At 38.4% G+C, this 26577-nt stretch overlaps 1 long non-coding RNA gene across 4 annotated transcripts in view; it reads left to right on the forward strand.

The window, feature by feature from the left end:
• The window catches only part of LOC110400975, a 56576-nt gene that overhangs the window by 16871 nt on the left and 13128 nt on the right, over positions 1 to 26577 (forward strand). For 3 of the 4 annotated variants that reach the window (XR_002440188.1, XR_002440186.1, XR_002440184.1), the window contains exons 4-6: positions 16135 to 16307; positions 17706 to 17835; positions 19310 to 19616. This is a non-coding gene — a long non-coding RNA (uncharacterized LOC110400975). The remainder of the gene's footprint in view (positions 1 to 16134; positions 16308 to 17705; positions 17836 to 19309; positions 19617 to 26577) is intronic. The other variant, XR_002440185.1, reaches the window with a different exon arrangement.

Genomic DNA, 26577 nt, shown 5'->3' on the forward strand with positions numbered 1-26577 from the left:
TGTGAAAAAAGATAGTAAATGGCATTGAATTATTTACATGTAGAATGTATTTTACTAGGTACTGTCCACTGTTTCACTGGTTAAATGTGCTCTTCATTCCTGTGTTATTGTTCTGGGGCTGATGAAATGACGACTAATAAATATCTGCTGTGTGTTCATCAGATTGGTTTTGTTTCTCATCTGTGCCATAAGAACCAACTATTAAAACCTTTTCACGTCATTTCTGTAGATATAAGAAAGATGAGTTACACTGATAGTGTAGGCAGAAAAGCATCTAATGTAAGCGATGCTGCGTATTCCATTTGGGGTGACAAAGTGAAGTGTATTGGTCTTACATCTATGTATTAGCGCAAGACTGGCTGGATTGATCCTGCAGAACCCACTCTGTCAAAATACAAGATTACTGGTCCTAGACTGCTCTTACTCCATCTCTGCAGGCCTAACAAATCTTGTGAATGATCTCATATTCAAATGAGCCCAAAATCTACAAGCATTTGAATGAACAGTTTGTCACTGACTTTTTGCTGTTTCTTTAATTTTTGCAACTCTTTTCTATTAAAGCCTATTAAGATTGGCTAGGCATCTGATAGTAGAACCTTTGCTTTGGCATACAGCTGCTCTTATTTTATGTGATGGCATCAAGTTCTTATTTTTCTTGCACAAGTAGATGAAGATCCTAAATCCCTCACAAATGTTCCTTCGAGATTTTACTGAAATGATTTTAATTGATTTAACTCATTCAGTGTTTTAATGCTTACCTGCCAGTAGTTATTATATCAGTAGATTGACATCATAGTTTTTTTCATAGCACAGCAAGCCTCCAAGATTTTGGATGTGGCTACATGCATTGCTTCTACAAACACTTCAAAATGCTATTTTTCCTATTTTATCATTTTTTATCATCCACCAGCAGTACTTGATATGCTGAGACTTTCTTTCAGTGTAATATCAAAAGTATTAAAGTAGATGATGTGAACTTATTTCAGAGATAACATTTTGAGCACTTTCTGCTCTTAATGTTTTCCATGCAGTGCAGCTTTGAAAGAATGAGTTGATAGAGACAAGGTAACATTCAAAAACTATGACTAAATTATACTGCTGCTGGGGCATGTTAGCCAAAAAGAATTCATCTTGATATTCTGATCATAAGCTGTGAAGGCAGAGTTTGCTGGTAAGAAAAATCTAAAAGCAAAAAGCTGAATTTATATTGCTTAAGGATATGTGATGCTACTGAGAGATGAGTGATGCATTTGTAGAGCAAAGTGGGACTTATATTGAAATGTAAACTTTAAAATCTGTTTGAACGCACATAAATGGGGCACATTTGCTCTCTTTTAAAAAAAATTTTGATAGCTCTTTAATTTTATTGTGTATGTGAGATGCTTGTACATGTGTCTGATAGAAATGTCAGGATCAAAGTAGCTATGTCACTATAATTTGAACCGGAGATAAAAAGGGTTATGCTCGCTTACAGTAGAGATGCATGTGGCCTGGTGTTTTTGTAATCATTGTATAGACAACTCTAAAGAGTGAAATTAGGATAATTGCTTTCTTTATTGTTTGATTTACTAGTTTTCTAAATCGGGGAATAGGTTAAGTTTTCCTTCTTCCCCCACCCAAGATCTTCTTAATGGCTGTCTTTTTTACTCTTCAGTGAAGAATTATTGTTACTGTTATTATTACTACTATTATTTTCACTACTGTTACCATTACTATTATTATTAAAATAAGAAATACTTTTCAGTACCTCACCTTTAAGACAGCTTGTGGATTTTTCTCTTTTGATCATCACTCTTTTTATTTTACCCTTATGTAAACTTGGATTTACACTCCATCTTATACTGGCAATCTGCCACGTCCTTCTGTGTTCTCATTTACTTGTCTCTTTGTTCCATTGCTATCTTCTGGTGTGTTTTCCAGTAAAATTAACAAGCTCTTACTACCCTGTGACTAAATTTGGTCCACTGACTGATCTAAATATGCTGTTTGTGTCTGCATGTCCTTTGTGCCTGGAACGAGTTCTACTTTAATATTGTAATTACTGTTAGAGGTGGTTGGAAAATCAAATTTTTTTCATTAAAGCTCTTTCACAAAAAGCAAGTTTTAAAATACTTCCATTGAACACTGTAGAAGTGTTCTCATTTTCTCCTTGAAAGACTGCAAGCAAATTTTATATTTTAATATTTTGTAGAGACTTTGATATAAAAAAAAATTGAAATTACATGAAGTTGCGGCTTTTTAAAATCATAAGTTATACTAATGTGAGAAAATACTTTTCTGTGCTAAAATCTTGGGTCTATATGTATGTGTATGATATAGAAAGATGTTATGCAAGTACAGAAGTAAGTATTGTATTATTTATTATTACTAACGTATCTGTGTACCACAGACTGATTTTGTTTCTCCTAAGGAATTGCATCATAAAAATAGCTTGAAGATGAACTGTATGGTTTACTTTTATTTTTCAAGTTTGGGCAAGTAATTTTATCTAAATGCTTACAAGTTTTTGAGTTTTAATACTGTCTAAAATGTTCTTGTGGCAGAGTGGTCTATTAATTGGAGAGCACTCAGGAAATTAAATTGCAAACATATGAGTTGCGCATGATGTAGTCACTTCATTTTATAGTTTATTATTAGAAATCTGGAAAATGCAACCTAAATTTTTTATAAAACAGATAATGAATTGGGAGGTGTATATCATCGTTATATATGGTGCTCTGAATATGTGAATAACATTGCATTCTTATATTGCATCTTTTCACTGTGAAAAATGGGACCTGTCAGATTTTTAGTTTTATGTACTAAAACAAGAGTAATAATTGAGAACACTGACTTCAAAAATTGACTGTGAAAATTGAAATGAAGATGTTTTTTGTGACTTTGATCCATTTGGTGGTTTATCTGGAAGCATGAAAACCACCTCGTGGTCTGGCAGAGGGAATATCTTCTTTGACAAGGAGCGTGGCATCAAATTAGCCTGATGGTACCTCGGCAGAGTCAGGTGGGGAGGGTCTCAGAGATTCCGTTCATGTTGCACATAACCACATTCCTCCAGTTCACGGAGGGGGGAATGGCAACATTTATGTTCAAGAACCATTCCAACATTTTCGCTATCTGCAGAGGATAATGCAGTGTATTATTTCTTCTGCTGAAGGAATAAAACGTCCCCATGGATTGTGCTTTCTGTGTGATCCGGTTGTAAGGGCGTTACGACAAACTGTGTATGCCTTCTGTGGAGAGCTAGATTGCTGAAAAACATTGCACCCAGCTTTATCTAACTCTGGGGGATGAAAGCACTGATCTCCATCATTAACCCAGACCTGGTGTGTAGATACACTGTGAGAGCTTAAAAAAAAAAAACACAAAAAAAAACAGATGCTTTGTACACTCTCCTTTTCTGTCTCTGATTCAAGCTTGCAACTGAATGGAGCACATTTATGTACATATTACACGATTTGTAACAGAGACGCTGACAATACAGCCTTACAGGTGCTGTTACTGAAGTTAGTGTTTGCCACTCTCCTGTTTATTTTCCATAAAATTTATAACTCGTGGGAGTCGTCATAACACCAACCCTGGCACTGTCAATCTTCAGACGATGCTTTGTTTCTTTCTAGCCTTTATCATGCTCAGAAAAACCCTGTCAATATCCATCAGCTCTTACAGCAAAGCTGTGAGAAAGCATAGGGAGGAATTTCTGTCCTGCTTCACAGATGGTAAAATGAGGCAGTATAAGAAAGGACCTGCTGAAGGTCATATGTCCTGTCTGTGCCTGACATAGGATCAAAACTCAACACTTGGTTACTAAATTCACTTTCTCTTTTTGTTTTCCTCTCAATATCAGTGTGTCTTTGGGTGAGGTAAAGTGACCAATTTATTTTTAAAATAACACAGGGGAACTTGCTGTACATCATTCAGTACTGACTCATGTTGGACCATCCTGCTTTGTATACTTTTACAGAAACTTAGTAGTATATAGCTGGCATTTATACTAAAGTGGAGTTTTGTCACCAAACAAGTAGGAAACCCATTATATTGCACTCAGTGTTTGAAGTGGATATCCAAGTACTGAAAAGGTAGTCCATGCCATAAAATATTGCTGCTTCAGCTGTAGTGACTGTTCCAAGACAGATCCCACAGTATTTCCTGAGGTTCTGGTCTGGAGCCAGGGAGCCCTGTGTGCCATCATCAGCTCTTGCGTTGTCTTGGGGAATTCATTTGCTGCTTTTCTGTCTCATTTCTCCACGTGTAAAAAGGGCATTAATGGTTCTCTTCTTTTCAGGACCTGAATGAGGGTCTCAGATGCTGTGAGGAGTAGCTGAGTAACTTGATAAATATGTTCAGAGTTCTTCAAGGAAAATTAACCAGCACAGGGGAACGTGTTGTGCAAGAACTAATGCCAGCTTATATCTGGACTAGCTATTTTTTTTTTTCCACTTTTATGTTATCCCATAGAGAGTGCAAACTGTGACGAACTACCTCTACTTTATCTACCTGGACATTCCAGACCTGTTGTCCTACTGATGTGTGACTGTTTAATGTTGCTGTTAATGTTTAGTTTAGAACTAAATTCCAGGATTTTATTTTATTTTATTTTTTGACTCAGATTGTTGAGATCTGCTTCTGTTGTTCAGCAACAAAAGGAAGGAGATCTGCCAAATTATTCAAAAATAATTAGAACAGATGGCAAAGGATGGCAGCTCAAACCTTCCAGAAAGAAACACCTAACATCCTGATTGCATTTCACAGATTACATGTTGACTGAGATACATGCAGTAAGGCACTTTTAATAAACTTTTATTGACAGTTGCTATTTCTCACAGCCAAAATTTTGATCTAGTTATATTATTAGACACAATGTAAGGTAACTTTAAGGCAAATTTCACAAACAAAATAATTCAGTGTGAATGAGTGAATTCTTTAATTTGAGATTTTTTGCATGACTAAGAGAGAAGTAATTGGTTACCAGTGCATTTCTGCTTATTGCACAGTTTTCTTTTTCACTGGAATAATTTTTAGTTCTGTCAGCCCCAAGCCTCACAGCAATGTCTGGTGGAGTGAGTCGGCATGTTATGAGAAGAGTTGTGAGGAATGAATCATACCCTGGAATTTGAAGTAGCTCTTTGGACCCTTTCGGCTTGTCAGAACTTCCCAATCTCCTGCTGTGAGGTAGAAGTGGATCAGCACCTGTGAAGAGGCTCTCCATCACCACATGGCCAAAAATGGCCTCTTTAATCACAACTCAGAGGGTATTTCAGTCCCAGAAGAGCCAAGAGTTTAAAGCTATAAAATAGTAGGATGAAGGAAAGAAAAAGAAGTTTTTCTGTCGCTCTAATGGCTTTAAATCTCACTTCAGGACCATTTTCTGGCTTAGAGGGTGAGATGGAAGGATTTCCGAAGATGAGCGATAAGTAAAATGAGAAGGAGGAAGGTGAGGTTTTTACTTCATCACTAACTTTCAGAAGCTGTAGTTTTAAGAAAAGTAGCAAGTAAGTGCTGGCAGTGTCAGCAATAGACAGATTCCATTGGTTCCAGTATACTTTCAATCAGGTAATGCTGAAGAAAACCAGTTTTATCTGTAGGACAGATGTAGGTGAAAAGATAAATTCTGCTTACAGCTGAAGTTTCCTTACCTTGTAGAGCTAAGGATATCAGGCCATCACCAGCATTTGCACCTTAGGGACAAGATTTTAGTTAGCAAGTCCTGGAGCACTCTCTCAAGGTATAGAAAGAGAAAATAGGCAGAAAGCTGACAGTTCTAAACCAAAAGGGGGACGAGGGACACCCTTGCTTTTTGTGTGCAGAGTTCTGGATGCTTTTATGTTGTAGAAGTTGCATTGCAGGAAGCTGTGGTTCTATGGAAGGATACGGTGCTGAATCCACTGAATATGGAGATTATAGTAGGGTTTTTGGAAGAAGGAGTTTTCAGAAGCATTAATGTTTGCAGACAAACTGAACTTGTATTCTTAGTAAATTGCTTATTAAATTTACTTTCTTGCAGCAAATAGAAAATGGGCTAGAATGGGCCAAAGATTGCGAGTGAATATTATAGCATGTATCTCTGACCTTTAGTGATGAAAGAAGAGAAGGTAAGCACCCACTGCAGATGCTATAGAGGAGAGAGCAGAAGATGCAAATTCCAACCAATTTCTAGCACTTCTCTAATTCTGGTGGTACTTGGAGCACATTTGGGTGGATTAGTGAGACAGAGTGCTACTGCCTGTGCCACTACCAATGCCAGGTTGTCAGAATGAATTCTGTTGCAGGAATGTGTTACTTAGAGTGATATTTTCAGAAAAAATTCTTGAACAGAGCAGGCAGTGAAATGGGAAGAAGGGAGAGTTAAACCTGTCACGTGGGAAAGCAGTTTCAAGGTCCTGCTTTGAACTAAATGTAGCATCCTGGGAACTTCATAGTGAGCACATAGTATATATTGTACTATATACGTTCGCCCTCTGAGGGGAAGAGCTGCTTACAGAAAATGGAGCAGCAAAGATGACTTCTTGTCAGGGCAGTGGGAACACGTTTCCCAAGTACATTTCAGGCCCTTATGTTCCAGGTTTCTTTGTATCAAGCACAGCTGGAAATGTAACCCAGATCACCCAGATCACAGACAGAGGCTTTAGCGCCAGAAACTCAAAAGCATCTGTATCGGCATAAAATGACCTCTAAATCAAATGTCAAAACTTTGAAGTATTTTCCTAAAATGGCTTTTTTTTTTTCTTTTCTTTCTTCTGATATTCTGCAAGACATTCAGAAATGATTTGCTTCAGGTTGATTGCTTCACCTGTTGACAGGCTTGGGCTCACGCTGAGATACAGTGAGCAGCTCAGGGAATGAACTTGTTTCAGTAGAAAATGCTTAAATTGAATGTGTGTAATAACACTCCATCCTGATTTCTCATCTCTTCTTGCAGCACTCATGTGCTTGAAGGGGCTTACATCCTGGGGATGAAGGGGTGGGATGTAGCGGTCTCTTTAGGGTCTCAATCCCATGTACCTATGGAAGTAGAGGGAAAAACCCAAGGGTCCAGGCTTGGACATGAGGAAAAGGCCAGGAGACGACAAGAGATGGCCAGTGTCATGTGGAACTACAGAAGGAGGGTGCCACAGCAGAAATGCAGAAGGTTTTGCATCTTTCCTGTCTAAAGCAAGAGGCAAAGCATCTGGGATGGGAGCAAGCCCTTGGGAGGAAGAAGGAGAAAGGAAGCATTACTCATTCTCTCTGGCATGCAACCAGGAAGGGGACCAAGGGGAGTGAGGGGAGACTGATGTCACCAGGTGAAATAGTCTTGAGACACGGTTTTCTGAAACCTTGAACCATTTGTGCAAAGCTGTAGGGAAATTGCAGTTGATGCACAAGTACCTGTGACTACCAAACTGCCAGAAGAATTCATATAGGAGATGCAGAAGGAACTGTGAACCAGAGGCTTTGGGAATCCTTCCACTAACTCCAAGGAATGTATCTTCATTTCTTTCCTTACTTCTTCCTCGTATTCTCTAGAGCCTCTTGCTTTTGCTCCACATGAGCAATTTCATGAACCTTGTGCTGAGGAGACCCAGGGAATATTTTGGGTGCACTGGTGAAATCTCATTGCTGTTGCTGGGAGGGTGGAAGGAGAGGACTCCATGCTGACAGTCTTCATCAGTAAAGAGCCTTGCTTTGTATTTATCTCTTGGATTGGGTAAAGGTACCTTGGCTAATGCTAGGTGAGACCCAGGGCTAGGTGTAGCAATGAGATTGGGGGTGTCACTGACATTGCAGGAGGGTTCAGAAGAGCTACAGGATCTGGTGGGTACAAAGTCTGCATTTATTTTTGAAGGTGGCATAGTTTTAGCTGTGTGAACTAAGTACCATCAGACTATCATTACGGTTAGTAGCAGATGCTCTTATCTAAGGCTTGCATATGTTGTGGCATTTAGACCAGTTAAAAACTTGCATTATTTCTATGACTTAGGCTGGAAGAAGCTCAGGTAAAGAGAGGCTTTAGAAGCATTACCTGTGCAAAATTTAGAGCTGACTGTGCCTGGGCCCAAGATACAGAAGAGGAAAAATTACAAACCCAGGAGAGTTGGAGCAAGATGAATCTGACTGCATTTTATCTCTGTGTTATTTAACTCTAGGTGAATAAATTGGTGCTGAAATAGTGGTACGTGTGGCATAGGAGAGCTGATACCACTAACTGCACTTCCACTTTTCAGCGTAGCAGTTTATCTGAGCTTGGTCCCAGTGGTAGGTTTTGGGCTCTGGAGATAGCATGGTAAATGGTGTGTGGTATACACAAAGCATGCTGCCAGCTTGAGTTTCTTTTTTATGGTGTTTAATTTTTGTATTACCATAATTGAAAACTACCTGCATTGTTTCCTGAAACCTAGGGAGAGGCAAGACAGTTGCCAAAGTAACATCATCTTTGCGTTTTACCAAGTCACTGTAATGAAATTGCCTTGCCCTTAACGTCTTAAAAGAGTAGCGAAATGGAATTTTACTTCAGAGGAGAAAATAAGTGCAGGTTGCAAATAGAACAGGATTCCGTGCCGCTAAGTAGATTATACTCCTGTCAGGGTACTCCAGATTTTACAGACACAAATCTGAATTTAACATATGGCCCCAGCCCTAGGCCAGGGTCCTGTTTGAATTATTCCAGGCTTGTACGTAGAAAGCTGTGCTCCAAACATGAATCCAATTACCAGCTGTAGTCAGGCAATTGAACGGCCACAGAAGAAATGCTCTGATAGATGTGAGGGAAGGAAGGAGGGGGAGGAGAGTGGAGAGGACTATGATTTGTGTGGTAATCAAGAAGAGAAGGTCAATTGTAATAGAACAGGCTGGTTTAGAAGACAAAGCTAATGCAGGATGCCTTCCACTCTGTTGAGGAAAGCTATCAATAGATCCACTGCTTTCATTACAAAAAATGTCACTAACTTACGAGATGAATATAGGCAGGGAAAGAAGGGCTTTTGATGGATCAGGTGATTAAAACCTAGACCGCAGATGAGCAATTAACAAATGCCATAGTGATGACCTGTACAGGAACTTAAGAACATGAAGGGAGGAGTGCAGAAGGTGCAGCAGTGTGCACACACATGCAGCTGTTTTTGATTGATGACACTGAAGAAGCTTTTAAGCATGTTTCAAACTACTGTGGAGTACTGAATAGAAACACCCAAAATGCCTATTGTCCCCTGAAAGTATATGGTTTTGTTAACTGTGTTACTGCAATTTGAGCAGCTAGCATTCTGCTTTTCTAGAGGTGGCAGGACCAGAAATGAATACCTATTGATCGCTTTTTGTATGATGACTGTGAGCAATAGCGGCTCAGAGTCTGGCTTTGAAGTGTCTGCTGTGTCAGTGCACGAATTATACGTTTCATCTGCTCATTTACTGACAGAAGCCTGGGCAGCTGACACCCTGACTCCTAGAAAATATCTTGTTTTTTTTCCTTCCCATCTCAAAAGATCAGGATTTCTGAAGAGATCTGAAGATATACTTTCTGTTTGAGAAACGTCAGCTAAACGTTCAGTGCCCTCCCCTATGCTACAGATCAACCTACAAATCAGAAGGGCAAAGTTCTTGGTTACTTCTATTTTGTTTACTGCTTCTTACATGATGTTATTTGTGATTCTTGAGATATGGTAAATGAGCTAAGACTTTCATCAGTTTAAAAATGCTGGCTTTGATCAATTACTAGAATTGATGGTCAAAAAGCTTCTAGAGTAGCGAACATGCAATTTATGGTTCAAAGAAATGCTATGGATTTCTTGAAATATTTCTGGGATTTTAATTAAGTCTTTCATAGCATTAAATGCTGTACTACGACATTTAGGGAGACCATAAGAAAACCTACATGCTTTGTTGGAAACATCTGCATTTTCTTTTCAGGAGAAAACAGCTTTTTTAAAAAGTGGGGCATCAGAAGTTATAATGAAATGTCGAAAGCTATTTATTCTATAAAAGCATATGGTGTTAATGTATCCATCAGTGCTGATAAATCCATCATGGCTTAATCTGTTGTGCTCAGTGAGGTAACAGGACAAGAAACAGCCATCTGCTTACCATATTTGATTGCTGTTTCTTTGCACAAATACAGTCCTGCTTTCAGCACTTAAGAGTGATTAGCTGTAACTTATGGAGCTTGCTGTGGCGTACCCACTGAGTAATTACTGGAGAAAGCAATCGCAAGAGCATCTGAACATGGGGGCAAATTGTTAGCAACTACATTTGTGACAAGTTTAAGGTCTAAAAAATCTTCCTATAAGTGTGCCATAAGGGAAAGAAAAAAAAGGGCAGAACACAGTCTGCGGAGGATGGGGATGTCTCTTACAGATATTTTCCAAAGCCTAACCCGCAAAAGCTTGAAAAGCCTGATTTCCTTCCCCTCCAAGCCCCCAAGGCAAAACAGTCCTTGATTAAAAAAAGGGGAAAGATTTTAATTGCTCTTTCTCTCATGTTCCAGGCTGGGTAATTTATTTTTCCAGTAGCTGCGCTGGTTCAGGGATGGGGCTTTATGCTGCATCTCCCTCCCCATGCAGACCTGGGGCTGGCATGGAGACAGGGGCCAAGACAAAAGCTTCTGTCATACTGCTAATAGGTTATTTTATTTAGCACATTAAAAGGAGCTAGTTTTTCTTTTTTTTAGAAAGGTCATTTTGGAGAGACCTACTCCCCAAACCTAGCCTCCATGAATCCCCATCCTGTCCTGGGATTTCATCAGCCAAATTTTTGTTTACACGGTAGCAAATTAAATGTATAGCGAAAGAGAATTCATTCAGAAGAACAGCCTAAGATACTCAGAACAAGCCCAGAGTGCCTCTTCAAACACTGATTTTGTCCTATTTTAAGTTCTTAAGTAGCCTTTGAGGTTTTCTTATAACTACTTATGACACTTAAGGCAATTTTCTTTTTGATTGCCCATAACCCTTCTCCTTTTGCAGCATTATACTACCTTTTCTCCCTGCCACTAACGACCCCAAATCTCCTCCTTTTTTCCCCCACTATTGCTTCAAGGGAAAATTAATACAAAACTTTATCTTGCCTGTCACTGGGCTTTTCTCCAAAAAAAGTCTTAACTGTGGCTTTAGAATTGCATTGGCCTGACACAAAAATTAATTTCTCTTAAATGCATGATGTAGCTCTCTGAAGTGCTTTGGGATATGTGCAAGATTTTAGATGTCATACAAGTAATGTATGTGTATTTTACCTCTCTGATAAGAGTCATCTGTATCGCAAGATTGTACTCTCTTTGATCACTGAAATAGACTTCCTCCTGAAGCAAAGGTAACCTTCATCAACCAAACAAACCTGTTAGAACTGCAGCCATGTTTGAGGGGACTGCCTTGAGGGGTTTTTGAGAGATAAGGCAAATCTTTTGCAGTACAAGGTGAGGCTGAGATCCTGTCTTCTGTGTAGTTCTGCCCAGAGGAATTAGAACGTAGTGGTGAAGATTTTCCCTGGTGCTCTTGGACTGCACAGCCAGAGCACACCGCAGCTGAATTTAGGTGGATGGCTGAGGGTGGCCTGAGGTGCACTTGCTGGGACGTTCTCCTTCCAAAAGGGTGGTTAAGTTCAAAAAAGACAGAATTGTGATGGAACATCAAAGAAAGAAAGACTGCTTTTTCACATTAGGGTCAATTGAAAATGACTGACTATAACTGAGAAGGAAGGAAGCTGGAAAAAAAAAAAAAAGATTTTAAACAATTCCTCCTTTGCTTGCTTTGTCTTTCCCAGGAGCGTTTGTAATGCCAATTTTCAGCCTGTTCAGTTATAGCAAACTCAGAGTGGCCCTCTCTGTTTTTCAGGGGGCTTTCTTGCCCCACTGAGGAGGCTCAGCCTCTTTCTATGGCAGCTGGTGCCCCACAGCCCCTTGTAGAGATCCTTGCTCTCTCCATTCCATGCTCAACTGCTCCCCAAGAATGGACACAACTTGCCTTTCCCTCCTGAAAGGAGGAACATCACCTGTGGGTGCACATGTACAAACAAATATGCCAGCTAACTGAAACTTCAACAGCAGGTTTCTTTACTTTCTCTTTCTGAATAGAAAGAGCCCAGCCAGGCTCAAATGTTGGCTACCTCTTGGGGCCAAAAGCAAGACTTGTATGCAAGCACCTCCAGAGGTGCAAATGCGCAGTGTCAGTGCAACTCCAAAAGTTCAAAGCTAATTCAAAATTGTTCCACATACTCATTTGAAAATATATCCAAGAGGAAGATGTTTGGTTCTAGCTTAATGTCTGCTGTAATCAGAAAAGGTAGGAAGGACAGTTAGAGAAAGATTTCACTGATGCAATGAAGTCCAGGTTCTGACTGTTCCAGAGTAACCAGATCTCTTTAAATGTACTTAATTCTGCAGCATGTGCTCATTCTTTTTTTTCTACTTCATACATTTTTTGAGTGAAGGTTTAATCCTCTTTACATATTTGGTGACAGAATTCATGTGTAATCTAGAAGAAATGGGAAGGTGTTTTCCCCAGGCTAGTCCTCACTTTGCCTCATGATAAGACCTTTTCATTCAAAGCAGCTGAATTTTCTTTCCATGCCATAACATGCTGCAGTACTAATTCCATCTTTGCTTTAAGAGCTGGAGTCACCAACAGAGAGCGATTGTGTTGTTGCTCTTTATTATTGCTAGGAAGTGGTGACTTCTGTTTGCTGCTGTTGTTGACTGGATTTGTGCCAGAGCCATACAGCAAATTAAATATTATACATCCCCCATATAGCCCCTGGCTAATTTAGATCCAAAGTAATTGCTTTTAGAGTAATTGATTTACATCTATAGCTGATATTTCTGCGTGTCTTTTGTTGTTTTAATTATCTAATGATCTGATTGTGCAAGCAATACAGCAAAAAGTCTTCATGTTTATTTGCTTTTGCATCACAGAAAGTCAACAATTTGAAAAGCAGAGATTTGCAGTCGAAATTACATAGGACCATTAACCTGGCCATCGGTTTGTCCTGCACAAATCAACATGCATTTTTAAGTACATACATTACACTTAAGAAATATCCTCTATCGTGCTGCAAATGAATAGTTAAGTTCCCTGCTTTGTTAAGTGATCATAGGATTTGCTTTTTGACAAAGAATGAATCTGCGTACTATTTTATTAAGGAAAAAGCAAGATTGAGGAAAGGCTGGTGTTTTTTGGAGGTATTATGATTTGATGTTTGAAAGTGGGGATTATTTGAAGTATAATCATTGCATTTGAGAATGTAGGATGCAATCAGTTCTTAGCTGATTACTTTCACTGGTTCATTATTACTAATTTGTAATTCAGCTTCTTCCAGTATAAGAAGTTAGCATCTCAGATATGACTACAACAGTGGAAAATGTAACAAAAGAGCATAGGATCTGTGGAAGGATGAAAGGTGATATCATTTCATTCCACCACTACTGGCTGCAGAATCTGCTTGTGATGACAGGTGGAAAGCTTGTCATCAGCAGGGGGCTGGAAGTTGGGAATCCATCTGCAGGTCATTCCCTGATAACTACGTGAGTCTGAAGATGAGAGAGCAAAACGCTGATGATGCTTTTGTGGAAATCACAGTTGAATTGACTGAAATCCACAGAAAAACTAAAGATATGAAAGAGGACAGCTAAGATGAGAGAAGGAGTGAAGGTGATACCAAAAAAAATTCTATGAAATACATGAACTGCGCAGAAAGCAAACTGTATTGACACTCTGGGATATCAAAACTGCTCAAAAGGGGATGTTCCTTCAAGCACGTTGTCAATAATCATATCGGAAATAATCTAAACTCTCACTACACTGAAATTCATGGGAATCAAACATTTTCGGAGGAGACTGGCAAAACGTTTTCTCCAGCAATATTCTAAGTCATATTTTTTTGTTGTTGTTGGGACATGGGATGTACTTGAGCAAAATAAGGTCTGTCATTGTCAGAGCCACTGAATTTGGTCAGATTCCTGCAGATCATGTTCCTGCTACAGAAGAGATCTGATACTATTTCCTCTCTTCTTGCTCTCCCCCCCTGCAGTATTCTGCCATGTGCATAGAAATTAGGATATAATTGTAATTTACACCAATATTGGACTTTTCACAACAGCCTAGTGCAGGTTTTCTAGAGATGCGTTGTAGCCCTGCTGCTATTTAATTTCTTTGGCCTTTTAAGTAGCTGCAGGTAGCTTTATGACCACCAGAACCTTCTCTATCCCATACAGTACCCCTTCCAGAAAATTAAATGCATATTAGCACCGACTTTATTGGTGTTGAATTAGCTATAGCTTTTATTTGTATTATTATCTTCGTAGGTACATTTTTTTTTCTGCTACTTCCCATTGCTATATGTTGCATATATTGTTTTACAAGGTTTACAAACTGCTTCCATGCTGTAAAATCCACGAAACTAAGAGTTTAAAATAGAGCCTCATAGTGCTTTGAAAAAGTTGCTCTCATTTTTTAGTTGTTTGTCAGGTAATCAATTTAAAGGTCTTGTATACTGCCTTTTCAATGTGTAGGTGTAACTCCTGTAAGCATTAATAGGATTTACATTTCCTGTTCATTGGAGACCATATTCTTTAATTTGCTTCTCATTCTTTCATCACGTAGATTATGGTAACCTGATGCAGGTTAAAATATTACAGTATATTTGCAAGTATTTTCAATATTCCATTTTAGCAACATTGTCTTAAAATTTATTCTAGCCTGAGAAGTGAAAAGTATTGATTTTATCACATCGGTTTCCTAGTAACATTTTCAAAGATAGCATGGCACCCTCTCTGGGTTTTATTTCATAACTAATATATTTAGAGGAACATAAATCTGACTTTCTGCATTGATTACCCACCCCAGGGAAAAAGACTCAGTGGATTAAAATTCTGACACAGGAAGCTCCTGAGGGAGCTGCTGTCAGAGCAACTGTCCGGGCAAATTAGAGGTGGGTCCAAAGCAGGGCGAGCAAGAAAAGAACTCAGAGATCTGTGGGCAATCCAAAACCTAAACCCCAGCAGTTTTAAGAAGAAAAAAGATTTTGAACACAGTCTCAAAAACCCTGGATTAAAGAGATTGAATTTCACCCTGGAGCAAGTGGGCATGTTGTATGTCTCCCTGCTGTCTTGCATCAGTGCTGAAATTGGTCTAGACATCTGGAGGCTACTACATTATCCAGATTTTCCTAAATTTTATATATATGGGCAACCTTGTGTTCTTTCATAGTTTGGAAAATCTTTTCTGTTTCAGCTGCACTTTTGAATAGACAGAGGTTTCTTTAGGGAGATTGAGATTTAGACATATTTTTGGTACAAGAATATGGAAGTAAACAGCAAAGTGAGTTCAGCTGCTGTTAAAATTGTGAAGAACCAGTATTAAGACTTCAGCAAATCTGCCACATAAGTAATGCTAATAATTTTAGTGTTTCCTACAGACTCCATTTAGGTCAGTATGCTTGTAAGGACTGTCAGATCTTACCAATGGAAACTCAATGAAAGCCATAACAATTTTACAGCTTAACAATTCCACAGCCATTTTCAGGCACTTGATTTCACATATGTTTATTTAAGAGTATCTTACTTTTCTTTTGATTCACAAAGAAAAAATATGCATTTGCTAGCTAACTTTCCATCCCTGCCTTGGAGCTTGACTGATCATTTCTTTCATCAGAGGTCATCTGTGCTTCTAAAAATGAAACCTGTGTGGCCACTGTTTGTTCAGTTGTTGCATATTAGCTCCTCAGTGGTTAAAAAGATCTGAACAAATAAGAGGGCTTACCCTACATTACATTACCCTTTATTAGTAGGAAATTGAAGTCTAGAGATTATTATTAAGCCTCAGCCACTGAAGGCTACCCATAGTCTGATAAAGACCCCTCAAACTGACCCTTGATCAGGCTGCATTAGGAGGATTTTACCCTTGTTACTAATTAAACAAACAGATCTGAGGGTATTATTCTTTTTCATAGCCATTTCATGACATCAGCTCTCCCTTGCACCCATGGACAAAGAGAATCATGTTCCTCTTTGAGATGCAACGGTATATTAAGGGCCTGACATTGGGCCATCCAGTGCTCAGTTGCCCTTATGTTTAACACAGTGGTGTATCAGGTGTCAAAGGGCTTCTCATTGAAGTTCAGTGAGAATAAAGACAAAGTTTCCATTACAATAGAAACTTCACAGACTTTGTTTTTCAGATGGAAGAAAAGCAACTTAATGTCTGCCAAAGAATGCAGGAAGGAATAGCTTGATAAGCCAGAGGAGCAGGCATAAACAAAGAGACCATTTGGGCGATTTTGGTGCCTTTCTGTTACTTTACTCACCTTTTTATTAAGACTGCATCTATGCAGATCAGTTTCTTCACTTCCAGGTAAGTATAATGTTAAGGTAATGAACCCTTCAAATTCTGCAGTGTTGCAGATAGAAATTTCATTTTGAAGGACATAATCTCTGTGCCAATGTGACCTAAAAGTAAATAAATTCCAAGCAGAGTATTTATTATTTTGTGGGAAAAGTCATCTCTACTTTATACAAATACAGTTCACTGGAAATAAAATAGAGATGGATCTGAGGCTTATTTTTTTTTCTTCTGATTTTGACTGCATGAGGGAAACCCAATGGTTTATAGTGAGCTACAGTCAGATCAGAAGGTTCAGCCTGGATAACAGAAATCCCTGTCACTCATTGGACAACACAAAGAATCATTCTGTCATTCTGCTACTGACTCCTGTCAATGGTTTACGGGCGTTCAGCCCAGTTCCGTGATGAATGGGATGAGGGACCCATGGGCCCATGCCCCGGGAAAAGGGAAAAGGGGAAAAAGGTAAGGAGATGGCCCTAAGAGCAAAGAACAGCGGCAACAATCTGAGGAGAAACAAACTAATTTACTAAATAAGATATCGGAATGCAAAACAACACAGTATAATACAATATAATTACAATTTAAGGTGATAAATCCAATACAGAAAGAGAGAATGTCCCAAAAATCAAGGTAGGCCTTACTCTACTACTGACGATAAGACAGCTGGGGAGTGAGGTGCTGCCAGGATGAGAGACGGGCGGAAAAAGGGCCGAGGTCTCGTGATCTGCAAGCTGTTATCTTTTCCCTCTGTCCAGAAATGGTGACAGAGGAGAAAAGTACCCTGGGAAATGTAGTAGTCCTTCTCTTCTGAGAACCAGGTACATTCACTACATGATGTTATGATGTGGAATACCAATAACCGAAAATCACAAAACCATGACAACTCCACCACCTTCTAGTCCCGATGATGGAAAAGATGTTAGCAGGAGACAGAAAATTATATGTGTGTGTAATTAAATACATTATTAGCTCTTCTTCCCAACATTGTTGGTTTTGTTTTTTTCTCTTTGTTATGATGAGCTCTTGGGGAAAACCTGTGGGCCTGGGGCTTGGTCCTCCAGGCATGGGAAGCCTGGCTTCAGCTTTGATTTTAAGAAAAATAAAATCATAAGTATGAAGCAGCTATTATGTATTTCTCTTTAGTTATTTCATATAACAGAAGCATTATGACTAAAAAAACCTAGTTATGGCTTAACTTCATTTGAATTAGAAAACATTTTTTAAAAGATCAATTGAAATGTTGACATTTCTAGCCAAGAAAAAAAATGCATTTACAGTTGTTGACATCTTGATCTAGTTGCAGTTTCTCCTCGCAGTTGAAAAGAATAGATTGAATCTTACTTTTTGGATCCTAATTTCTTACATTAAGTTTTATCAATAATATTCCTTATTCTTTTTGTGTTCCAGACTGTAAGCGTGCTGCTCAGCCAAAATTCTGATCCTAATGAATGTAACTCGACTGCCCTGTCTTTCCTCCTTCCTCATTTTCATGAATGTGTACTTCTAAGCCCCTCTAGCAGACAATTTACACTTGGAGGTCAGTGAAATCCCGTGTTGGTGTCACCTGCCTTAATGCTTCCTTTACACTAACTGAGGCATAGAGAGGTTGGAGGCTCTCCATTTGCTCTCTCGCTTCCAACACACCCATCTTAGCCATCCAATTTACCGGATCACAAAATGCATTTTTCAAAGTAGTGTATCCTGCATAGGAGTCACAACATTTTATATTTCTCTGGGAAAGATAGATTTGCTGAAAAATTACTAACAATCTATACATCTTTATAAAAACAAGATCAATTCTGAAGAAACTCCATTTATTTTATTGCTTTCATGACATAGGAACTTGAAATTCAAGACAAATATTTTTTGTCAAACCCTATAAATTGTCATTAGTACAGCTTAGAAATTTTTCTTTGAAGTGTCTTCTATGAGAAAATTAAATCTTCTGGAAAGCAAAACATTTTGTAGAAAAGTTAACTTAGATCAATCTTTGCTGCAGAAGAACTGATGAAAAGAGTAAATGGTTGAAGATTATGATTTCATTATTTTTGTAATATATTTTTTCTTTGGGTTTTATTAAGACTTCAAAATTGAAAAAGGAAAATTTAATCTTGTAAAAAGAAAAGTTATATGAACCTTAAATGAATTTTAGTTTTTTGTTTTGGTTTGGCTTGGTGTTTTTTCTTTTTTTTTTTTGTTACTCTTCCATGTTGTAACACAAGTTCTGAAAATCACAGAAAATGCAATTTTTGGAAGTCTGTATTTGCTTATGCTGTTGAGGTTTTAACATGCACTTTTGCTTGAAGCTATGGTGAGGCTGAGAAACTTGTTTTCGCGATGTGCTAACTTGGGAAAATTAGATGCGGGAAGGGAGCTATCTCCAGTGTGAGCAGTGTGGACATCAGAGAGAAGGGTTGCATGAGCCTCAGGACATAGTGAAACTGAACCTTTGCTCACCTATGGATGGTGCTGCCATTATTATGGACCTTCTACAAGGGCTAGCTTCTTCTTCGAGGCATATGTACCTACATGACTTCTGAGGCAAACTTATTGTTTTCAGTTTTTGTTTGTTCATTTATGATCTCTCCCTTGTTCTGGTAGGGTAATGATTTCTATAGAATAATCAACATCCATTCATTCATAATTATAAAACCATTGTATCTGAGATACTATTGAAATGATTTTTCTGAATATAAGCTATCCTTTGAATAGCAACTCTCATAATTACATACTAATAAAAATGATAAAAGCCGTGAAAATATCTTCTCTAGAGGCATCCCATTTTAATAAGGATCATCAGTGTACATTTTTCTCTAGCTTAAAACTGAGCACATAGATCATGCCAGGATAATACATAAATTCTTCCAATGTGTTTTACAGTATCATAGTATAATGTCATACAGTTTGTACTTATATCTAATAAATCACAGAATCACAGAATCAAGTGGCCTTTGTCCCAAGAGAGCCTGTACTTTTCTTTTTTGTTTACTTGGTTTTCTTCCCTCTTTCAGGGAGAAGAACATCCCCTGAAGCTGGTAACCTATCAACCTCAGTTGCATGTGCATGTATAACGCATCCTGTAAGCTGGTACTATGAAATTAGGTGCCCTGTATGTAAATCTCCTCTTGAAATACAGATGTGCTGTGAGCTGATGTGAAGGATGAAATGTTGTGAAGCCAGAAGGAATCATACCTGTTGAAGTATGTCCAGAGGAGGGCCTCAAAAATCATCCAAAGAATCGAACACCTCATCTCTGAGGACAGGCTGAGAAAGCTGGGGCTGTTCAACACGGAGAAGAGAAGGCTCTGGGGAGACCTGGTAGGGGCCTTTCAGTATCTAAAGGGGGGCTGTAAGAAAGAAGGGGACAGACTCTTTATGAGGGTCTGTTGTGATAGGACAGGGGGAAATGGTTTCAGACTAAAAGAGGGGAGATTTAGATTGGATATAAGGAAAAAGTGTTTTACAGTAAGTGTGGTGAGGCACTGGAACGGGTTGCCCAGAGAAGTGGTGGATGCCCCATCCCTAGAGACATTCTAGGTCAGATCAGATGGGGCTCTGAGCATGCTTATCTAGCTGTAGGTGTCCCTGTTCATTGCAGGGAAATTGGTCTAGATGGCCTTTAAGGGTCCCTTCTAACTCAAGCAAAATCTATGATTCTTAAGTATGATAATAAGGTAGTTATAAAGGATGGGAGAAAGTAAATAAATTAAAACAGGAATGTTAAAGCATTCTTTTATCGATAACATTCCCAGAAAGTGAGAGATAGTGGGAATATCATTGGCATTTTTTTTTCTGAATTTTCTGTGTGTCAGTTGTGAAACCATTCTTCAAAAGTAACTCAGGCGTTAGGATGTAGTGTTTGAGAGAGATCAGCAGTACACATCTACATCTCTCTTTAGTGCTATGTTCAAACATTCAGTACAGGGACAATTCACATCTTAAGAGAGAGAAAAATCTTTGCTCTTTTCTTAAGACTTGCTCTTAGGGATGGCACCTACTGGAAAGAAATATTAATCCTATCTGTGTAATTACAGACATTATCAGTAGTGTGAGGAAATGAGTTGTTTGGATCTGAATTCTTTGATTTGAGCCAATCTGTAATTCAGGAGGAAGCCTGCTGCAACTCCTGAGAAGTCTTTGCTTTGCAATTTTATAATGCTTTGTATTAAGGACTTCCTTAACTGCAGCCCTTCAGAAAGAACAAGATATGGAAAGAATGATGGGCATGAAGCTGCACATGTATAGCAGTTACCCAAACACATTGTTTATTTTACTTGCATATCTAAAAAGTATGAGCAATTCTACGGCTATGGTCTCCTGTCTCCTCTTTTATGCTGTGATAGATCAGTAGTTGTCTTAAATTTCCTTTTTTTTTTTTTTTTTAAGATTTTTGAGGTTCAAATTCAGCAGAAAAAATCAAAACTATAGAAGTTTGCTGTAAAAGTGTGTGTTTATATGTGTAGATATATGTGTGTGTATATGGGTGTATAAATACATATTTGTACACAGATAAATATATATATATAAGCACATATATGCATGTAGACAGACAACATATACATGTAGACACACATACAGGTATGTGTATACATCTAGTAGGTGGTTGGAAAGGACGTTTCAAAAGCTTCAATAACTTAATCATTGCTTTCTCCTTATCTCTGTTCAGATAGTGAACTTTTTGCTCTTGTCTCTTTTCTCATATAATTGCATTGGCTTTTGCAATGTGTTGATTTGAGTCTGCTCCCAGCCAAATTATTTGGGAAAAGCATTTGGATCTTCTCATGTTACTTGGGTTGTAGGATAAATTCAAAGAAAGAGAAATTGCACTTGTAGCCTTGCTATTTACTCCCCTGCATAACTCTCCTTTTGGCTGCTTCTTTATAGGAAGTTTTCAGTGATTCTAATTTTTGTTTTTAGCTCTTTGGAACAGTGATGAAATAAAATTTTATATTTCGTAAATGCAAATAGACTTTACAGAGAAACTTACTTAGATATTCCTTACAATATCAAATGTTGTCTTTAGGCCATGATGCTTAAAAGCCTGTCAATTTTATCTGACAATTTTAGCTACTGAAGTTGGATTAACAAGATGCTTGAAGAATAGGAAAGGGGAAATATCTTAATGTATATATACTATACAAAAACTGAGACATAGTGATTAAAATGGAGATTGTATGTTTTGAATTCCTTTAGTTGTGATGATTTGTACTTTATTTGTTACATTAATTCATTGTATTGAACTTGGAGCACTGATACTTCACAGACACATATAGTAAGTAAGTGATGACTGACGGATGATTTAAAGCCCTGATTCAAGAACGTATTTTGGTACATGCTGATGCCTGTTCAGGTGAAAATACAGTAAAGCAAAACACTGCCTTGAATAGAGTGAAGTGTGTGCTCATATGCCTTCCTGAGTCATGGTCAAAACTCAAACCAATTGCATTCCTCATTATTTTAGCACTGCAAAATGTAGATCTCTAGTCTTAGCCACTTGGTTTCTGAGTGACTTCATTTTACTCACACCAAAAACTTTTCCCAAAATTATCATAATTGGAAGGAGGAAAAAGGATTGGTAACAGGCCTTTGATCCATCTGGAACAAAACGTGATCAGCAACATCAATAATATGACTTTTCCAATGACGTTGCTATGGAAATGTCAATAAGTAGGGAAGTAAATTAAATGATCTTGTTGCACCTTTTTTTGTCTGTTGTTCTTTTCTAGCTGTGTATGCAAAAGAATATATGCAGAACATCTTAGTGTTTTGCCAGTGACTGTCACTTGAATGTCATACAAAATGGCCATTAGATCAGTTGGTCTGCCATAGAAGAGGCAGTCTGCTTCTGTTCTTGAAATGAGAGACTGAAAATCAGCAGTGTCCCTTCAGAAACTATGCCAGAGCAGAGGCCTCGCTGCCCAAGGGCAAGCAGTGCTGCAGGATGCTTGGCAGCAGCCCTCAGGTCTGGTCCCACCACTACGGCAGCAGGCCGTTATTTGGGCCTGCCAGCGATGCCCAGCCTGAAGGGTTTTAATTGCTGGCGCTGACTGCCCTTTTGTTTTTATGTATTCCCCCTCTCAGTGTGCCTTCCATTATGGTTTGCTGGCAGCTCTGAAATGCTCATAGTTCCAGCCGTGATTGCTTTCATAAGAGTCATGAGAGAGTGCACCTTTAATATTATCTGCACTGTAGGTAGAAAGCAATAGTTATCGTTGGCAGCATGCCAGTGAATAGAAAGTGACATTTTAAATGGACACTACTGGTGCATCAAGCAGATGAAATTAAAGGGAGGCTGTGACAGCTAATGAAAGGCTGGTATGGGAAATGTCCAGGGTGAATGTGTTGTTTACCAGCAAGTGTACCTGATTGGATGGAGATAGAGCTGATTGCAATTCACAGTGGGAATAAGGAGCTATTGCGTGACAAATGCAGCTCTCCCAGGATGGAGTTAGTTAGTCCTTGCCTGTGGAGATTCATAGGTTAAGCAACATCATCTGAAGTGCCATCAGCAGTGACTGGGGTTTCTTTGGCTGAGAAGGAACTTTTTGCTGCTTCATGTGGGGAAAGCAACCTCTTGCAGCTCATTTCCAGAGAAAATGCACAAACGCACAGAGAGAAGGTTTTAAAAACAGAAAAGCAACCTGGTATCTTGCCTTCACTGAAAAGGTTTAAAAAATAAATGTAAAAATTAAAAACCACCATAATTGTTATTAATATAATATAATAAGTTAAGAATAGTTAATTGCATTTGCATAACTCATGTCACTTGCCAACAACAGCTAAAAGTGACTTACAAAAAAAATATTTGTGTAAAAACAAAAAGGAATCTACATAGGCTTAATAAAGACTGTGTGCCAACTTCTAGTCCCTATGAAGTGAGTAAGGCCTTAAGCACTGGCCTCAGTGTGGCCAGGAGTTGGATCACATTGTTTATCCAATGATACACCACTGCTTTCAGCAGTGTACTGGATAGCATAGTCAGTTTTGAATACAGCTATTTTTACAGGCATTTACAAAATACTGATTTTGAAAAGGTTAAAAAAAATCAAAATTTGAAATAAAACTTATTTATTTTTATTGTAACCTTTCCACACTTATTTTTAAGATTTTTTTAAAAGTGAATGATACATTTTAGATTTGTTTTCTTTTGAGCCCATTTTCACTTATATACAATCACAGTTCAGTGCTAAAATTACAACAAAAGAAAGGCTGTATTTTGAAAAATTTCAAGCACTGTTGGCATCCAATAACTGATTTCAAGCCAGAGTTCCCAACACAGAGACCCGAGCTGGATCTGCAAAGGTATTTAGCAAATGTTAGGAATGAAGACTAAGTGTGTTCTAGGATTTTTGCATGCTGAAATAAATGCTATCACACTTCTTGAGCTTTCTGAGTACCTGCTAAGTAAGAAGGTGCAAGTTAAAAATGGCTCTGCCTATAAATATTTCAGTATATATGTGTATGTGTTTGCTTATGTGTGCGTATATAAAAATTATAAATTATCTCATGTTATCAGTAGAAAAATCCTAAATAATTTTAAGTGCACAACTTTACCATTTCTTTACACTGTGGATTAAGCCAGGTAGTTGATGAAGCAGTGGATTTTTCGTTGGCATAAGGTTTTTGCTTCTTTTGTGGAGCTGAAGGGCTGGCAGATATTGAACTGCTGGCTTCTGTGAATTCTTAAAAAATATTACTCAAAGAACATCCATATCCGTGTCATCCTGTGAATCCTGCATGGTCATATCTGCCAGCAGTTCAAGATTTAACTCATTAGTGGCAACTATAGGAAACTACAAAAAAAAGAGACAATGACGTTATAAGCTCATGAAATATAGCTATAACTATTAGATAGGATAGTTTCAAGGCATGATGTGAAAGGAATTTGCAGGTATGTCCTTTTTTTTTTTCTTTTTCAGGCTGCTTTGTTCTTCTCAACAGGGCCTTCTACTTCTCAATTATTTAGGATCAAGTTGTTAGTTGTGATTGAACAGAGTTCAAATTTAGAAAGCGGGAGGCCAGTGAAAATGAGAAACTGGGACTTAGAAGAAATAAGGATTTGAGACTACAATTGAGTTCTCATTCTGTGCATTTTCTTTGGTTACAAAACCCATGAGCATGACTGGCTTTCAGAAGGCACTGCTAAGACCGATTGCATGGATTTTCCAGCCTTACAACTGGCTCGCCCTGTAAAGGGCAGATGTTGAGACTAATAGTTTCCACATACTGCTTATCTGGAACACTAAGAAAAAATCCCCTTTTGATTTCCTGTAACCTCATCTGTTCCTGACTTGATAGGGTGGTTGGATATGATGGTCTTAAAGGTCTTTTCCAACTTAAGAGACTTGACGATTCTATGATTCGACTTGGTCCCTTAAGAGAAAGGGAACAAACAGAAAACCCCACACTGATTTCTGGGCCTGGAAAAAGCAAAGAGGTCACAGGGCTAAGGGCATTATCCCAAGGCTGCTCCAAAGGCTGGGAAATCCCCACTCTCTGGGAAGGGAAGGCTATAGGAGGAGATGTAGGGATGTGTGTGTCAGGGAAGCAGAGATGGACTGGAAGACTTGATTTTCTCTGAGTGTTCTGTGACCATGGGGCATAGGGCCAGATAAATCTGTAGATGTGACAATTCAAGTCTGAGTTATCTTAACAATTGCAGCTGCAGCATAGATGCTAAAAACATCCTTGAAAAGGATCAGTGTCCTTTCCTAAGAACTGGACACTGGGTCACACAGATGAGCTCTGGAATGTATTTGGATTCCCATCATTGTGCAGAGTGCAGCTCTGTTGTGTGGAATGTTTTGGTTCTGTCACACAAAAACTGTTGATTTATTCTCAAATGCACATTGATTTCTGGGAGTAATTTCTAGTTGCTTGACATTTTTAACAGAGAACTAAAAGATTTCATTCTTATTAAAGGCAAACAGAATTCTCCCTGATGTGTGGCTTGGGATTTGGGAGTGACACTTTGTTGAAGTGTCACTTGTCTACAGTATTTCAGAAAATATATAAGCTGACGAAAAATTTGAATGCACGTATTTTAACTGGTACAAAAATTTATTTTTTCATTCACTGAAAAACATGACCTTTGTGTGGAAATTGCCAAGTGTGTGTATGAGTCCAAACTTTTGCAGTAGCGTAGTGCTTCAAACTGAAATTTTAATAGACTGGCTTTGTTCCGTAAGGATGTAGGAAACCAAAGACAAAAGAATGGTATAGAAAGTTCACAAATTGAAAACTTATCATTTGCATAGAGATTGTTCAAAGTCAACTCCATTTAATTTAGAAGACAAGGAGCATAAACAATGAACTGAAGATATAAATTTGTTTTCAGGCAAGCTAGGTAAATGTTGTTTTCCTTTGTTTTCATTTTATAGAAACCAGAGATCTTTTCTTAGTATACACAGCAAATTGAAAATATACATGCTTATTTACCATCTGAAAAGATTTATGTTACTATTCTGAGTGCATTAAATGTTTAGGGTTGGATGCTGCAGTTGGCAGATGCCTGAGTTGCAGTAGGCAGGTGAATAATTATTTGGCAAAAGTAACTTGAGCCATCTACTCAGAGCACTTGAATTGCATTTCCTGTGTTTTCCAGATGTATGTATTTCCTTGTGCATGTTCACTTCTCCTCAAATCAGAAATCATTTAGTTCAGAAGCAGTGTGGCTTTTTTTCTGATAACCAAATCTGTATGTAAAGCAAGACAACAACAACAAAATCTCCTCTCCAAACCAAAATCCTAAGTATTTCCAACTCATAAGAAAGTAGAAATATCATCTGGAAAAAAATCAGAGCGCCATGATAAGCTTGGACATATGGCTCCTAACAATCTTTTAGTTGTAGAAGTCAAATAGGAACATTCAATCAGTTTGAATTTGAAAGCTCGTAAGGACGCTGAAGTATCCATGCTGACTTATTCTTGTAGAGGAGAAAGGTCTAAGGATACTTTCTTTGTGCTCCCCGCCCTACAGATTCCTAGTTCATCCAGTGTCAATGTGCAGAGCAAAATAACCATGCTGGGTAGGTGCAAGAGGGGGGGAAGGGAGCAGGGACCTGCCGTTTTAAGAAATGACACAACAGAGAGCTCCTGCAGTGTGCTGTGCAAACACGGCACGTGTCTCAGCGGGCCTGTGGCAAACAGGCGACCTGTTATTGTAAAATGACAGGCACAGAATTAGCTATTATAGAACAGTTGGCAGTAAAAGTCCTCAAACAAGGAACAAGACCCAAATAGAGCAGTTTAAATTTCTCTTCATTTGTCATTCCTCAGT

Source organism: Numida meleagris, chromosome 1, assembly GCF_002078875.1.
Source record: "Numida meleagris isolate 19003 breed g44 Domestic line chromosome 1, NumMel1.0, whole genome shotgun sequence".
NCBI classification, from domain to species: domain Eukaryota; kingdom Metazoa; phylum Chordata; class Aves; order Galliformes; family Numididae; genus Numida; species Numida meleagris.